Here is an 18,580-nt window from a genome sequence, read left to right as displayed (position 1 = left end):
CGCATTTGGGGTAAAGTTTTGCATTTGAAGCTGATTTTTCGCAATTGGTCCGTGAATTACTTGCGAAAATGGCTGTTTGTACCCATTTTTCAAAATTCTTGCAACTGTCACGCAAAAGTCGAAATTTTCATAACTCTTGAAATTTTTTCTCGGCTTTTCGTGATTTTTTTAGTGTAAGTTTTTTCGTGGTAAAGGAACAATGTATATTCATTTTCAAGTCCAAGAAGTCATAGATTTGAAGACATCGGCGTATTTTTTAGATTTTCTTGGATGGAAGAGTTTCATTTTTTTCAGACATCGAGGGTGAGTTTTGTATGGTTTATTCCTTGAGCGTTTCTCATACCCTTGTGGGTTTTATTGGATATTGTAACATCCGGATTTTCAAGGATATGATTATGTATGTTAAACTTGAGATTGAAGGAGAGACTCGACGAGTTGAGGGTCCAACTCGCCGAGTCGAGTCGTGTTTCTACTGTGGTTTAATGAGTGGACTCGACGAGTCAGGGGAGGGACTCGCCGAGTAGGTGTTGGGCAGAGAAAACCTAACTTCCAAGGTTTGGGACCTATTTAAAGGCACTTAAGGTCTCCTATTGCGGCTACCCTTCAGAGGAGAGAACCCTAAACGAGTCCTGAGTGCTTTGGGCAAGAGTGAGAGCCATGTGGAGCTTCTTGGTGGGTGTCTTGCAAGGAAGAGGAAGGTTTCAAGCCAAAGAGGCCAGAGAAGGTTGTAGATCCGCGATTTACAACCAAGGAGCATCAGTTGGAGGTATCAATTCAGGCCCCCTTTCTTCCCTATTTGAGTAGATCTTTCTTTTGTGGATTAGGGTTTGTATTACGTTCTTGGTGGGGTTTTAAATGCATCAAACCCCTCTTATGAGTTGGTGGCATAGATCTGGACCTTGGAGGGTCCAGAGAGTCCGAAAGTGAGAAGTCATGGTGGAGCAACCATTGGGCTTTGAAGCATGGAACCATTAATGGAGTTTTTATGGTTTATAATGCAAAATATACCATACATGGACATCAAGATCAGACCTTTACATGACTTTGGGGTAGTAGGAGGTTAGATATATGAGTTAGGGCTGCAAATCTAACCTTAGGTGGCTGAATGAGTAATCCAATGGAGCCAACTCGCTGAGTCCCTAGGATGACTCGACGAGTTGTAGCGGGTGTGACCCAGTAGCCTTGGCCAGTGTTGACTCATCGAGTTGGGAGTCAACTCAGTGAGCTGAGCGAACCCTAGGAAGATCATGGAGAATTCGAGGGGACTCAGTGAATAACAGGTGTACACTCGGCGAGTCAGGTCAACATGGAATGTTGACCCAGGTTGACTTATGTTGACTTCATGAGTGGGCCAATAAGGGGGGCATGTGGGGCCAACAAGGGGTAAAATGGTCTTTTACCTAACCTGAAGGTCAAAAGAGGAAAAGTGGACTTAAGGTATAAAGAGTAATAAGATGGATAATGATTGAGATGCTTGTCTTATGTGTTAGGCGGAGGCTAGTCCAAGATTCCGAGTGCTTTTCGGTTACCTGCTAACCAAGGTGAGTCTTCTCACTATACATTACCTAGAGTGGCATCTATGTGCAAACTGGAGGGTCTTACATGTTGTGTGCTTGATTGAGATTATGTGCTTTGTGATTTATGTATGCTATGTGATGTTAGACCGGACCGGAGGGTCCAACGACTTACGAGGCCAGAAGGTTCTCAACCAGACCGGACCAGAGGGTCCAACGAGCTAGACCGGATTGGCGGGTCCAACGAGCTATGGGACTGGAGGGTCCCACTGAGACACATTGACTAGAGGGTCTTACCGAGTTATAGCCTCGAGTGACTTATGTGTTGTATGTGGTATTTTGAGGAGCTCACTAAGCATTTATGCTTACTGTGTTATGTGATATGTGTTTCAGGTACTACCGAGGATCGCGGGAAGACGTCGACATGATGTGTACACACTAGCAGAAGATTATGTTTTTGAGATTCTGGGATATGTTTTATTGTGATGACATCCGATAAACACGAGATTATGAGAATATTGTATAAGTATTATTGTGCTTGAAAAATGAAAAATTGTTTTTGAATTCCACATTGTTACAAATATTCTTTTTCAAAGCGGATTTGAAGACCTATGTTACTTCGAGGAGGAGTTGGTCTTGATCGCTTAGAGCTCGTTTGTATATTGAAGTCGGGACATCCAATCCTAACTTTGAGGGGCAGAATATTAGGGTGCAATGTAACACTGCATTCAAGTTTTTCTATTTATCCCTTAATTGTAAATTCCTTTCATCTTTGTCCCTAGCCGAGTATGTTTGGCATACTGGTTCTTTGGTTGGACGTGGAGGCACCCACGTACGCTGACCGTATTCTCATTAGGTACAAACCCTTATTTTTAGGGTTTATGCCCTATTTAAATAACTTATGTTGCTTTGGAGGTCTCTTATGATCAACCTCCATCTCTTTAAACCCTACGATTGAAACCCTAATCTTCATTTGAGTGTTTGTGAGCCATTGTGTGATTTTTGATGGTGTTTTTGGGCCCCTTGAAGGAAGTGAAGCTTGGTTGTGAAGCTTTGGTGGACTTGGAGCTTGAAGATCTAGAATCTTCATTATCTTTCCATGCTATTTGAGGTATATAGCTCCTAACTTGATGGTTCCTTAAGATAGATCTAGTTTAGGGCTTTATTTGTGCATTTTTGGTATATGCATGACTTAGGGCTCTTATTATGGGTCTTAATGGTCAAAATCGAGTGTTTGGTCCTTTTTGAGCCATGCAAAGCCACCAAGTTAAGAACTTTATGGATTAGGACGTTCATTTAGACTAAGATATGAAATTTGGATGTTAGAATGCAAGTATTAAGCACATAAGGAAAAGGTGCTTAATATATGCGTATACTGGGCATACTCAAGAGTATGTTTCCCATACGTGCCCATGTCCGCAATCATGCATGCAACCCAATATGTTGGGTGTACATCTGGTACACACAGTGTACCAAGCCTGGATTTGCCTTTTGTGATTTTGGGCCATTTTCGGACTAGTGGAGTTTGGGCCTTGTTGGGCCATTAACCCTTTTTACTTTAGGCCATTGTTGGGATCTGGTCCTTCTTGTGTTTGGGCCCATAATGGGATTTGGGTATCTTTTAGAGCTTCGGGCCATATTGGGCTTTTTGGTGCTATTTGATTGGGCCTTAGATTTTAGGCCAAGTGAGGAAAGGGTAAAATGGACTTTTACCCTAAGTGTTGGAAAACTGGATTAAGGTTCCAGCTAGGGGTTGTAGACCGATTATTAATTGGGTATTATTTGATGATGTTAGCGTGGGGATTTTCCGGATCAGAAGTCCGAGCTTTTAACTGAGATATTCAGCAGTTTGAAGTGAGTTTCTTCACTGTGCTTGGCGCGTCGAAGGTACTAATTTCGGCCAATGGTTTATTATGATTAGGATGCTAGTTGTCTGCATGACTCTTGCATGTATGTTATGTGATATGTATACGGGGTGGGGTCCGATGCCAGGCGGGGCCTGATGAGTGTATTGTATGCTATTTATCGTAGTGATTCTTGCATGTGTTTTATGTGTCTGTATGAATGTCGGGTGGGCCCTGATGCCAGGCGGGGCCTGATGAATGTGATGAGGTAGGGCCTATCTCATGGTACTGAAAAATATGTTACGAGTGGGGCTCGATGTAGGGCGGCGCCTAATGTCGGGTGGGGCCTGATAGGTGTGGGCATGGCCCATTGTATCTTGATATGTATGGTATGTGGTGTTTTGGTGAACTCACTAAGATTTGTGCTTACGGTTTTCAGTTTATGTTTCAGGTACTTTCGGATCAAAGGGGAAGAGCTTGGGGTGATCGCATCGCACACACCCTATGATTTCCTCTTTATAAACTCTGATGTATGGGATTGTTTGATTGACATACTCTGATTTTCTTGTATGGTTTTATAAACATGTTTGGGGTTGATGGTTTTATTATAATTAAAATGAAATTTTTGACCTTAATTTTTGGGACGTTACGAGTTGGTATCAGAGCCTTGTTTTAAGGGATTCATGCATACTCTCGGGTGTGTCTGGACTCAAACTGAGGATTTGGTAAAATTCTTTCACAAAAAGAAACATTTTACACAAAGAGTTTTCTAATAAAAGAAAGGGGTGTAGTGCATGCATCTGACTGACCTCAAGTAAGTTCTCCCCAAATACCAATACATGTTTATATTATGCTTTGATTTGTGTAGCTTTGAATTGCATACTATATTAGGGCTAAGGATCTGCTCTGAATTGCATGATAGAATACTAGGAGAGATGCCTTTGTATGCCTATTGTATGATGTAACAACCCGAGAATTTCAACAAATTTAAACTTTTCAAAATGATCATTTTGCTAATAAAATGTTTACAAAAATAGTGTTCTAAAACATTATTTGAAAATCAGAGTTTCCTAAGATCGAATCTATTGTAAAACCAAGGATGTGTACATTCACGCATTCACCTTGCCAAAATCATCAGAAGCACCTAAAACAACAAACCAAAATCGTAAGCATCAAGCTTAGTGAGTTTCCCCAAAAATACCACCACACAAAACAAGCATAAACACATATACCCATGCCTGGCCCTATTAGCCTCGGGTTGGAATACCAATATGTTGGGTCCAATCAACCATTGGGTTGGAATACCCAGGGTTTGTTGGCCTACCGCCTCAACCCTACCGCTCCTCCCAAGCCTCTGTGCCTACGGCTTATCGCCGGCCCTCACCGGGTATCTTGGCTTACCGCACAAAGCAGGGCCTCCTCAACCTGAGAACTCTTGGTCTAGGCTCTCTTGCCTATTCCTTGTTTAGTTGTGGCTCTAGAGTACGACTATCTATTCGGGTGGCTATCTACATAACCAACGATAATCCCTAAGGGAACTCCATAGATGATATCCAAAAAGCACATATAATATATAGATCTACATGTTATTACCACAAAGCAACATACGCAATACCAAGAGACAGATCTAACCGATCACTACAACATATCAACATATTCATTACCAGAACACAAATCTAGTAGATCACTACAACATAACAACATACTCAAAACCAAAACACATATCTAATAGATCACTACAACATAACAACATACTAAATATCAACAATCTAAGGAATGCATAACCGTATATACTCAGAGGTGAGATAGTCACCCAGATAGGTGATCCTACTCTAAAACCACAACCAAACAAGGAACATGTTAGAGAGCTTAGATCAAGAGTCCTTAGTCTATCCTACATGACTATATACAGTCCTTAGGGCATCCATCTACTAGCAAATAATCAATACTAGTGGGCCGACTTTGGTGCCTTCGACCCATGATATAGTGAGGCGAAACTCACCTCGATGTGCGCGTAGAAACCACTGTATCAATGAAGGACTCTACCATCTTCAACTCACTTCCAATCACCAACAGGAAGATAATTGAGTCAATACCCAATCACAGGTCATAGACACTTGCAACAGTGACCATCTCACAAGAAATAACGATTAGGGTTTGACATGAAATGACGATAAGGGTTAAGCAAGAACACTTAACCAATTGAGAACCTAATCACTTAAGGGTATGATTGATTAAGGTTTGACTTAGTCGTTTTAGTTGAAATAATAATCTAGTCAACAGCCCAACTACATGCCAGATTATTGCCCAAAATAAGGCACTTCAATTCTAGGGCTTTTACATAAAATGATAACTAGGGTTAGTGTTCCTCACTTAAGCCATTAAGGACTTAATCCATTAATTCCAATATTACATAAGTTAATTATGGAGAATTATTAAGTATTATTTTAGGTTTAATTAATAGCTTTAATGAGGGTCCCGACCAACTCCAAATTAGAGTTTTCTTGATATTAGGGCTTTCTAAACCCTAATTAGGGTTTCCAACTCCTAAACTTAAATGATTATATAATTAAATAAATATATAATTAATAAATTGGGCACCACCTACTGCCACCTCGGGCAGTGGTGGTCGGCAGCGGTACATGGCGGTAGGAGGCGGCAGCCACCTGCACATGGTGGCGGTTTGAGTAATAATTCCAACAATCCAATACACATATAGTTTCTTACAACACACACACACACACATTAGCACCAAAAGAATAAGGAAAAGCCCAAAACAACCACCACAAACTGTGGCCGACAGGGGCAGGAGGTGGCAGCCACCATGGTTGACTGCTATGGTGGTTCTTCTCGTCGGTTTATCTTGTCAATCAACATCCACATGATGCCCTACACTAAATCATGCACACACACACACACACACGCAAAACACACGCAACAAATCCACCTCCATGGCGGCAAGCGGTGGTCGGAGATGACAACTACCATCTAACGGTGGCTGGTGGGTTTTCTTTCGATTTTTGACTAAGCAAACACACACATGACATGCACAAAGTAGCAACAACCGCACACACATAACGAAAATGCAATTGTAGCCACCTTGTCAGCGGCATATGATGGTCGGAGGTGTCACAAAAGATAATGCATGAAGCGGCAGCAATGGACGTGGGCTGAGGCGGAGAAACAGAAGATACAGAGAAGTAGAGACACGATAGAGAATGCATACATCAGCAACTACGACGGCGTCCCAAGGTTCTCATCGGTCCTCGCCAATGCCAGCAGCAAAGATTCACCAATGATATTAGCTGACTGGAATAACTAGAAATAGAGAAGGAGAAGGTTGGCGACCAATCTTGCGAAAAGCGGCAACAACACCCACAATCCTCACCATCCCGCTCTTCCCGACTAACATGAAATCGGTTCGTGGCTCCTCGTCTTCGCCGGTAACAGAAAAGTTGGCAGCTTCTAGCTTCAATCGGTGGAGGGGCGGCGGCTGTAAGGGGTGATAAGGCGGCGGATGGAATAGTGAACTAGGGTTAGGGTTTCGAGAATATAAGGGACGAGGGAAAGGGAGTTGGGTTCAAGTCCCGTGTTCCAAATTAAACTGTGATACATTTTTACAAGTTTGTCCCTTAACTCCACAAATTAATTCAGATAAGGTCGAATATTTACACTACAACCCCCTGACTCTAAAAATCCTTTCAACACAAGTCCATATTGTGACAACCCAAAAATTCCCATTCGGTAAAACCATCCACTACAATTGAATTCAAATATGTATCAAATAACTATCAAACTTTTGGGATAAGTTTGAGTGTTTTAAGGTTAGTGCTCCAGAGGATATCAGGAGAGAGGATGCACTAGGGTTTAATATGTTGCAATAAGTGCCCAAACCTTCAAGAGTTTGGAATATTACAGTCCAAAAATGGTATTCGGACCAAAAACCCTCAAGGCTATATAAAGAAAATTTAGCCATTTTGGATTAATTTGTTACATTTCTAGCTAGAGAAAAGTCGATTTTCTCTCTCAAGGATCTTCACCCGATCACCCCCAACTATAAGTACTTCAACCTAGAGTGTATATAAGTGTGTTATATGCCTTAATAACATGAAAATCAAGCCAAAACACCAAGGAAATGGTGTTCACGGCCCAAGATCTTCTTGGACCGTGAACACTAAATTTGAGGGTCAAAGTGTGCTCAATGTCCCTCCAAGCCTTGGGACTAAACCTAGAGACTACCATTACTTGTTTTAGACCCCCAAAACATTAAGAAACAAGGCTAGAAGTGAGTTCACAGCCAAGGAAGTTCTTGGGCCGTGAACTCCATTTTAGGGTGCCAAAATGCCCTAAATGCCTTCCATAAGCCAAGAGACAAGCATAACACTTTACCTTGATGTGTCTAGGACCCAAAACAACCAAAATACCAACACCCATAGGTGTTTACGGCCGCAAGATTATGACCAAATGGTCCATGGGCCGTAAACTAAAGATAAGAGTGTTTTGATGCCACAAACACTTCCTAAGGCTTAGGCATGAATTTAGAATGCTTCCTTATGACCTTTAGGACCCTTATAAGAATAAATGGCCATGAGTTTACGGTAAACTCATTTGGGCCGTGAAATCCTCAAAAACTCCAAAGAAGGTGGTCTTTCTCATCCTAGGTTAGAGCTAATGTCCCTAAAACATTCCCTAGCTTTCAAACTTGCATTCCCACATGTGTAGCCATGAGTTTACGGCCGTAAACTCCCTTGGGCCGTGAACTCATGGTAGTAAACTCATATATTTCCTACTTAAAATGGGAGTTGAGTAAAATGACACTACAAGCCTTTCTATGCGTAATAAGTGGGTACAAGTTATATATACTTGGAGTAAACAAACAATCGATTGTGCGCATCTGCCCTCAACCCACAACCCGACGGGGTACAGTAAGTAAGGCGGATAGCACACATTCCATTGGTTGTTAGATCGTTGTCATATATAACCTTGGTGTATTCACTTGTTACTCATGGAGTTATTTGTAATGGTTCCTTTATATATAATGGAGAGTTCCTTTTAAGAAAACCTATATTTATTATAATAAAATATTGACTATGGTGATTACTTTTATAATAGCTTTGTTTATACTGCTATATATAATTTGATATCGGGTAGATAGTAGATTGGGTGACCTCGGTGTAAGCCCACATCCAACGGGAACAGGACGTACATCGAAGAGCACACATCCTACTAGCTGTCGGATACTAGTTTTATATATAAACATGGTGTATAAACTAAGGTGTTATAGAGTTAACTCACTTAAAGTCTTTAAAACTGTATTGGCTTAATAAAATGGATTAAGCCCTTAACTGGGAAATCACTAGTTTTGTATACCAAAAGTACTGACTTTGAAACGAAAATTTTGTACTAGAAAAACTGTGCATTGACCCTGTGTCCTATAACCTGATCCATACCTGGTACCCTTATGATGACTTAATGTATACTAAGCATAAATATATATATATATATATTATATATATATATATATATATATATATATATATATATATATATATATATATATAGATTCGAGTAGATAATAGATTGGGTAACCTCGGTGTAAACCCACATCCAACGGGAACAGGACGTACATCGAAGAACACACATCCTATTAGCTGTCGGAATCTACTTGGGATATATGTATCCTATAGTGTATACATTAAGGAATCATAAAGTTAGCATCATGGTCCTAACTTTTAAAAGTAGCCTTCTACCAAGACTCGACTGTTTTGAAAGTAGTCTTTTACCAAGACTCTACTGTTTTGAAAGTAGTCTTCTACCAAGACTCTACTGTTTTGAAAGTAGCCTTCTACCAAGACTCGATTGTTCCTTTGTCATATGTAAAGTATATTCTCCCTAGTTTATAACCATCTTGAAGAGAAACAGATTAACCTTCAAGTGTTATCGACACTTTATGAAAGTAATGGGAGAAGTGAGTACCCTAATGTCGTTTATAATGACATGCGGAGGTACTATTAACCTAAAAACATATTTGTTTTATTACGGTCATAATGTGAAAGCTAGAACCCCTACTAAACTCTCTCATGAAAGGAGATTGAGGGAACCCACCGCGACCCGAGCAAATCCATGCAAGCCGTGTAATTCACATTAAAGTTATATGATCATGTATACCCAATATAACTATCACTAATGCATTAGCGATTCATTGGTATAATTAGATCCTATATGCGTGTTGTCATGTTATAGCAAATTAACTTGTTTGTTATGTTCTGTTCTGGTGTTGTTTGATTCTCTTCACTGTTTTTTCTGTTCTGGTATTGTTTCTTTTTGTGCTTCATTGTACTAGAAGTAATGAATAGTATTCTCCTAAACTATACCTATAATAGTTTACTAATGTTCTAACTGTACTTATGATGAAAAGACTCATTTGTCTACCAAGTTATGCTTATACTTTAAAAACGGAGTTCTGTACAACTATAAAGTAACACAACCTTTAAAAGAGTTTTGAAATGTAAAGACGACTTATAAATGACATAAGTAACATTTTGAAGGATGTTTATAACATACATTTACACAATTAACATTGTGTTCAACTTGTATTCCCCCCTTAAAACAGTTAAAATAGTTTAAAAGATTCATTATGGGGTATGAACTCACTTGATGTGGGTGATTCAAACGGGTATGCGCGTACGGATGAGAAGTTATACGAATGAAGTCTCGAGACACAGTAAGTCCTAAATGATATATAAGGACACATATTGACATGAATATAGTGTTTATAAACAACTATATGAAAGATAACACCTTCCGGGACTAGGAAACACCTTGGTTAAGTGTTGGAATCACATGTGATTCAACATAGGAAGGTATAAGGCACACACATGAGTTTACTACCATGAGTTCACGGCCCAAGGGAGTTTACGGTCATAACCTCATGGCTACACATGTGGGAATGCAAGTTTGAAAGCTAGGGAATATTTTAGGGACATTAGCTCTAACCTAGGACGAGAAAGACCACCTTCTTTGGAGTTTTTGAGGAGTTCACGGCCCAAATGAGTTTACTACTATAAAATCATGGCCATTTATGCTTATGAGGATCCTAAAGGTCATAAGGAAGCATTCTAAATTCATGCCTAAGCCTTAGGAAGTGTTTGTGGCATCAAAACACTCTTATCTTGAGTTTACGACCCATGGATCATTTGGTCATAAGCTTGCGGCCGTAAGCACCTATGGGTGTTGGTATTTTGGTTGTTTTGGGTCCTAGACACATCAAGGTAAAGTGCTATGCTTGTCTCTTGGCTTATGGAAGGCATTTAGGGCATTTTGGCACCCTAAAATGGAGTTCACGGCCCAAGAACTTCCTTGGTCGTGAACTCACTTCTAGCCTTGTTTCTTAATGTTTTGGGGGTATAAAACAAGTAATGGTAGTCTAGGTTTAGTACCAAGGCTTGGAGGGACATTGGGCACACTTTGACCCTCAAATTTAGTGTTCACGGTCCAAGAAGATCTTGGGCCGTGAACACCATTTGCTTGGTGTTTTAGTTTGATTTTCATGTTATTAAGGCATATAAAACACTTATATACACTCTAGGTTGAAGTACTTACAGTTGGGGGTGATCGGGTGAAGATCCTTGAGAGAGAAAATCGACTTTTCTCTAGCTAGAAATGTAACAAATGAATCCAAAATGGCTAAATTTTCTTTATATATCCTTGAGGGTTTTTGGTCCGAATACCATTTTTGGACTGTAATATTCCAAACTCTTGAAGGTTTGGGCACTTATTGCAACATATTAAACCCTACTGTATCCTCTCTCTTGATATCCTCTGGAGCACTAACCTTAAAACACTCAAACTTATCCCAAAAGTTTGATAGTTAGTTGATACAGATTTGACTTCAATTGTAGTGGATGGTTTTACCGAATGGAAATTTTTGGGTTGTCACATCATCCCCCCGTTAAAATGAATTTCATCCTGAAATTTGCTTTCTTAATGTTACTACTAGGGTTGAGCTCTTCTGCTTTGTAGAATACTCACTCGTAGACCTGGCAACTTTGCCCTGGTGTTCTTGATAGGATTCATACTTGGTCCATCTAGCATTACTGGTGGAATAGTGTCTAAGGCTGTAACTGTTGGAATAGTGTCTAAGGCTGCAACTATATTAGGCAAGTATTTGACCCGATTGTGCATGGTCCTTTTGGGTTGCCTTCACCATAGCAACTTGACAGGATGATTTATTATGAGAGAATAAATATTATTAATATATATTATGAGAATAATATAAGGAATAATAATATTATTATTTGATTAATATAAGTCATAAATTAATTAGAATTAATTTGGTGACTTAAAGAGATTAATTAAATAAGAGGGTATAAACTGTTAATTGTTTGATAGTTACACTTTGGGCTGTAAATCCTTTATGGATAGGGTTGGACGATTTCTAGGGCTTAGGATAAGCCAAAAATTGTCCAAGCGCTTATCTTGGAAAGGATTTGGATTGCTTTGAGTAAAAGTTATCCAATTAGGGATTAAGGGTGAAACCCTAGGAGCCTTACAAGTATAAATAGACCATTGGGGCAAGGGAAATCGACACCTCTGAAATAGAAAAGAAACCCTGGCCGATTTCTATTCCCTCTCCCCTCTCTCAAATCATCCTCTTGCTAGTTGGTGTTTGTAAGCCATTAGTGGAGTGACATTTGTGACTCTTAAGCTCCAAGAACAAGAAGATCAAACAAGTGTTTCAAGGTAAGCTTCTAACTCTAATTTTGTATTGTTCTTATACTCTATTAGCTATTAGAAGTCTTGGATCCAATGCATGTTTAATTAGAGAAACCTAGATCCAAGCATTAGGGTTTGTATGTGTACATAGGAATGTTCATATGGACAAAACCCATCAGTGGTATCAGAGCCTAGATTGGTTTCTATTAAATTGATGCATGATTGTTTGTTTCTTTCTTGCAAAATTCGAATTTTGTGGTTCTGAGTCATGAACTCGGCGAGTCCCATGGTGGACTCGGCGAGTTGGCCTGACTCGGCGAGTCCAATTGGGCACTCGGCGAGTCCGAGCGTCAGGAAGGGCCAAAATCGGGATTTTTTTTATATTTATCTTATGGAAACTTGTCTTTATCATATTAGATCAACCCTAATCCGATTTTTGGATATATATGTTGGAATAGTGTCTAAGGCTGCAACTATATTGGGCAAGTACTTGACCCGGTTGTGCATGGTCCTTTTGGGTTGCCTTCACCATAGCAACTTGATGGGATGATTTATTGAGAGAGAGTAAATATTATAAAGAATAATATATGGTTATTTGATTAATATAAGTCATAGAATTAATTGGAATTAATTTGGTGACTTAAAGAGATTAATTAAATAAAGGGGTATAAACTGTCAATTGTTTGATAGTTAAACTTTAGACTGTAAATCCATTAGAATATGCTTTGGACGAATTCTAAGAGATATAGAATAGCTAAAATCGTCCATAAGAGTTATCTAGGAATGGATTTGGATAGCCTTAAGAGAAGATTATCCAATTAGGGATTAATCTGTAACCCTTAAGGAGTCTACAAGTATAAATAGACCCTATGGCTGAGGGAATTCGACACTTCACCAAAAGTAGAGAACCTCTGGTCGAATTCCATTCCTCTCCTCTCTCCCAAATCATCCTCCTTGCTTTGGTGTTTGTTAGCCATTAAAGGAGTGACATTTGTGACTCTAGAAGCTCCAAGACAACAAGGTCAACAAGGAACTCAAAGGTATGGTTCTAGATCTGTTTCAATGTTGTTGTTTAAACATTATTAGCCATTAGAAGTCTTGGATTCAAATCATGTTTAATTAGAAAGCCTAGATCCGAGCATTAGGGTTTTGCATGCGCACATAGGAAAGTTCTTATGGCTAAAACCCAACAGTGGTATCAGAGACTAGCTTGGTTTTCTTTAAATTGTTGCTTGAATAACTGAAAAAAACCTGCAAAATTTGATTTTTTGGTTTCTGAGTCATGGACTCGGCGAGTCTCAAAGTTGACTCGGCGAGTAGCCCTGACTCGGCGAGTCCCTTTGTGCACTCGGCGAGTCCAGGCATCAGGAATGCCCAGATTCGGGATTTTTTCATAATTATCTTATGGAAACTTACCTTAATCATAATAGATCAACCTAAATCCGATTTTTTGATATATATGACTATTATCTTGATCTAGTTAAAGGTATTTATCAACTAATAAAATATTTAATTTCCTTATATGATAATTGATTAATTATTTTAACTATTTTGGTAATTATCTTTCAAAGAAATCTTGAATAAAATCAAATATAGATAATTAGGATATTAATTGTTAATTGGAATTATTTTTTATTTGATCCTCCATGTTTTAAATGTTTAAAACTTGCCCTCAAGTTTTGAAATTCATATTTGTGATTAAAAGTTTTAATTTAGACAACTTAAATTTCAAAAACCCTAGATTTTAAAAGGTTTAAAATACAACCCTATACTAATATGATATTACTAGTATAATATATATATATATATATATATATATATATATATATATATATATACATATATATATATATATATATAACTAAATGCTAGTCTTACCGTTAGTAGGCCTCATTCACGAAGCCGATCTATAAGGTGGGTATAAGGTTGCGGCCTATAAAATGGCGCTTAATGGGTGTACACTCACACCCATCACTTGCTTGATTGGTGGAGGGTCGTTAGCCGAATGGGTAGGATAGGGCAACCTCATCCTCTCATTAAAAGTATAATAAGTAATACAAAGTAACTACATTTTTTTAAATTTTAGGAAAAGTGAATTGATGCAATCCCATGAAATTACACTTTGCATCCTTGCTAAGAAGTTAGTGGAGCGTGTGTGGTTTACCGGCACACTAATTGGTTCTAAGCAAAGGTGGAAAAGGGTGATTCATTGTTTATCATAGTTCGATGGAGCGTGTGTGGTTTACCGGCACATCGAATAGGTGATCGTTACAATGAAGGCACCATGTGAATTTGCATGGTAATTCACACCCGCTTTGTGATCCTCGGAATCCCAGTCACAAACAAGATGGGCATATCGAGATTTAAACATGCCATTGAATAAGTTTCAATGAATCTCATCCAAACCTAGGAATTCTCAAAAACACTTAGGACTAATAGTTTAGGTTTTTGTGATGGAGAATTAGTGAATCGTCATTCACTTACCTTCAATTTATTTGCATGTTAGATTACGGCATCCCTTTTCTAGTATGTAAATGTTATTGTTGGATACTAGCCCTAATTTTCTTATTGGGTGATAATTAGGGATTCTTATTCTAATCTATCTTTGTCCTTTTCTAATTGTAGATGTTGAACGCTAACAACGCTGCTGCTAGTTCTTTCACGTTGATGAGCCTTTGCCAAAAGGTCACCTTCGATGGAACGAACTTTAGTGAATGGATAAGATACATTCGCACCATTGCTCGCTATGAGGACAAGGAGTATGTCCTTGATGAGAAGCTCGAGAAAATCAACCCCGAAATCGCTACTCCGGCCGAAATCACCGCTTTTGAGACTCATGAGCGAGATGCAACAAAGGTACATTGCATCATGATTGCTACCATGAACTCCGAATTCCAAAAGTCCTACGAGGACATGTACCCGTACGAGATGCACCAAGACTTATTGGAAAGGTACCACCAGAACGCGAGACAAGAGCGTTACGAGATTTTCACTAACATGATTTCCGCTAAGATGGGTCATGGAGAATCTCTTACCGTGCACTTGCAAAAGATGCAAAGGTATGTCGACCGCCTTCGCAAGTTAAATGTTGACTTTGGGGAAGACTTGGCGATCGACATGGTGCTTCACTCTTTGCCTCCGATGTACAACCAATTTAGGATGACCTACCACATGAACAAAGAAGAGGTCACCCTAAGCAAACTCCAAGGTCTCTTGAGGGTTGCTGAGAGCAACTTCAAAGACAAGTCTGCTGCACCAACTCCCAATCCACCTGCTGCTCCTGTCTTGGCTATTGGTCAAGGAAAGGGAAAGAAGAGGAAGGCTTCATCGAAGAACTATCGCAAGGTCAAAGCCCGAGATGGTGCCTCTTCTAGTGGGACCAAAGTTGATCCCGCTAAGCCCTGTCCTAACCCGAAGGAGGCAGAGTGCCACCACTGCCACAAGATAGGACATTCGAAGAGAAGCTGCCCAGAGTACCTGCAAGCCATCAAGGAAGGAAAGATCAAGCCGTGTTTCGCAGGTATATACACAATTAAATCTAACGATTCATCTCATGCTATTTCTTGGGTTCTTGATACCGGTTGTGGTTACCACATTTGTTTTAATGTGCAGGGACTAAGAAGAAATAGGGATGTGGAGGCTGTAAGAATTAATCTAATCATGGGGAACAGAAGATCGTCGCCTGTGACCAAGATCAGAGTGTATTCTTTAGTTCTTAGGAATAATTTGTGTTTAGATTTGAACAATTGTTGCTATTCGCCAGAAATGGCTATAAACATAATTTCATTTCATGGTTTGTTTAGACAAGGTTTTAGATTTTCTTTTAATAATGAGAATGGTTCTATTTTGGCTTATCTAAATGGTGTCTTTTACTTTGAAGCTATACCATGTAATGGAATATATGAAACTGTTATGATTGTTGATAACTTAGGAAATGATGTTTTGAATATTGATTCTTCCACTAGTATGGATAAAGCATCCTTGTGGCATTGTCGTCTTGGACATGTCAACAAGAAACGCATAGCCCAAATCCAAAAGGATGGAGTCTTGGAGTCATTCGACCTTAAGGAAGATGACACATGCGAGTCTTGTTTACTTGGAAAGATGACTAAATCACCCTTCACAAGTACATGTGAAAGGGGTGAAAGTCTATTGGACCTAATACATACCGATGTATGTGGACCGTTTAGATCAACCACGAAGGATGGGAACCGCTTCTACGTGACTTTTACCGATGATTATAGTAGATATGGGTATATCTATTTAATCAAGCAAAAGTCAGAAACCTTTGAAAAGTTCAAAGAGTTCAAGAATGAAGTGGAGAATCAATTGGGCAGGAAAATCAAGATGCTTCGATCCGATCGAGGAGGAGAGTACCTAAGTCTTGAATTCCACGATTATCTCAAGGAGTGTGGAATAGTTTCGCAATTGACGCCTCCTAGGACACCGCAGTTGAATTGTGTGGCAGAAAGGCGTAATCAAACCTTATTGGATATGGTTCGCTCTATGATGAGTCGTGCTTCACTACCTATCTATTTCTGGGGGTATGCCTTAGAGACTGCCGCCCATATCCTTAACCGAGTCCCTACTAAGAAGGTTGCCAAAACACCTCACGAGATGTGGATAGGGAAAGCTCCCTCGTTGGCACATATCAAGGTTTGGGGTTGCGAGGCTTTCGTAAGACGAGATACTCACGACAAGCTCGAACCTCGAAGTGAGCGATGTATTTTCATCGGCTACCCGCAGACATCCTTTGGATATCTCTTCTATAGACCGAAGGAAAATGTGGTCTTCGTTGCGAGGAGAGGAGTTTTCCGAGAGCGAGAACTCATAAGCCAAGGAGACAGTGGGAGGCAAATTGAGCTTGAAGAAATTCAAGAGTCGATAGATGAAGGAACCTCTACCGCTGGCACTCAACCCGAGGAGGAAACTCCGGTTGAACCGATTGACGAGTCCTTACCTCTTAGACGTTCTGATAGAGTTAGAGTTCTACCCCAGTTTTATGGTTTTCATATTACTACCGAAGGGGACACGTATATTAGTGATGGTACACTAATAAATCTTGATGAACCTAATAGCTATAAGGAAGCCATGGCAGGCCCGGAGTCTGCGAAATGGAAAGAGGCAATGGATAGCGAGATCCAATCCATGTATGATAATCAAGTTTGGAATTTGGTTGATTATGTGTCCGGACGTAAGACCGTTGGGTGCAAGTGGATCTTCAAGAAGAAGACCGACGTGGATGGAAACGTGCACACATATAAAGCGCGATTGGTTGCGAAGGGCTTTACTCAAACTCCCGGAGTTGACTATGATGAGACCTTCTCACCAGTTGCGAAGATTAAATCTATTAGAGTAATGCTAGCTATTGCCGCATTTCATGATTATGAGATTTGGCAAATGGATGTCAAGACCGCTTTCCTTAACGGGAAGTTGGCTGAGGATGTTTACATGGCTCAGCCCGAAGGGTTTGTGGATCCGAAGCATCCGAATAGAGTGTGTAAGCTTGAGAAGTCCATTTATGGACTTAAGCAAGCGTCTCGCAGATGGAATCTTTGCTTCGATGAGAAAGTCAAAGAGTTTGGATTTGTACGAAGCGAAGACGAGTCTTGTGTATATGTCAAAGCCAGTCGGAGTATAGTAAGCTTCCTCGTTCTATATGTCGATGACATATTACTCATAGGAAACGACATCCCGACCCTGCAGGAGGTTAAGTCCTGGCTCGGGAAGTACTTCGCTATGAAGGACCTTGGAGAGGCTTCTTACATTTTGGGAATAAGGATAGTAAGAGAAAGAAGTGAGAGACTAATTGGACTTAGTCAGAACACTTACTTAGAGAAGGTACTAAAACGTTTTAGTATGGAAAACTCGAAGAAGGGAGACTTACCGATACAAAGTAATGCCAAGTTGAGTAAGACTCAAAGTCCGAGTACCGAAGCTGAAATAGCAGAAATGAGCCGAGTACCATACGCTTCCGCAGTTGGCTCAATCATGTATGCTATGACTTGTACTCGCCCTGATGTAGCCTTTGCTTTGAGCATGGTTAACAGATATCAAGGGAATCCTGGCAGAGCCCATTGGATTGCGGTTAAGAATATCCTTAAGTACCTTTGGAGGACAAAGGAATGGTTCTTAGTCCTTGGAGGGAGTGATGACTTGAAGGTGCGAGGGTATAATGACGCCAGTTTTCAGACCGACAGGGACAACTACCGTTCGCAGTCGGGTTGGGTCTTTACCCTAAATGGAGGAGCAGTGACATGGAAGAGTTCCAAGCAGGAGACCGTAGCTGATTCAACGTGCGAATCAGAGTACATTGTAGCGAGCGAAGCGTCGAAGGAGGCAATATGGCTAAAGAACTTCATCGGTGATCTTGGAGTTGTACCTGCCATAAAGGAGCCCATGGAGATTTTCTGTGATAACGAAGGAGCGGTTGCCTTAACCAAGGAACCGAGGGATCATGGTAGATCAAGACATATCGACAGAAAATATCACTTCATTAGACATCGT

Source organism: Lactuca serriola, chromosome 6, assembly GCF_051521515.1.
Source record: "Lactuca serriola cultivar US96UC23 chromosome 6, Lser_US96UC23_V15, whole genome shotgun sequence".
In the NCBI taxonomy this organism is placed as follows: domain Eukaryota; kingdom Viridiplantae; phylum Streptophyta; class Magnoliopsida; order Asterales; family Asteraceae; genus Lactuca; species Lactuca serriola.
The sequence above is the reverse complement of the archived record's forward strand: the minus strand, read 5'-3'. Positions refer to the sequence as shown.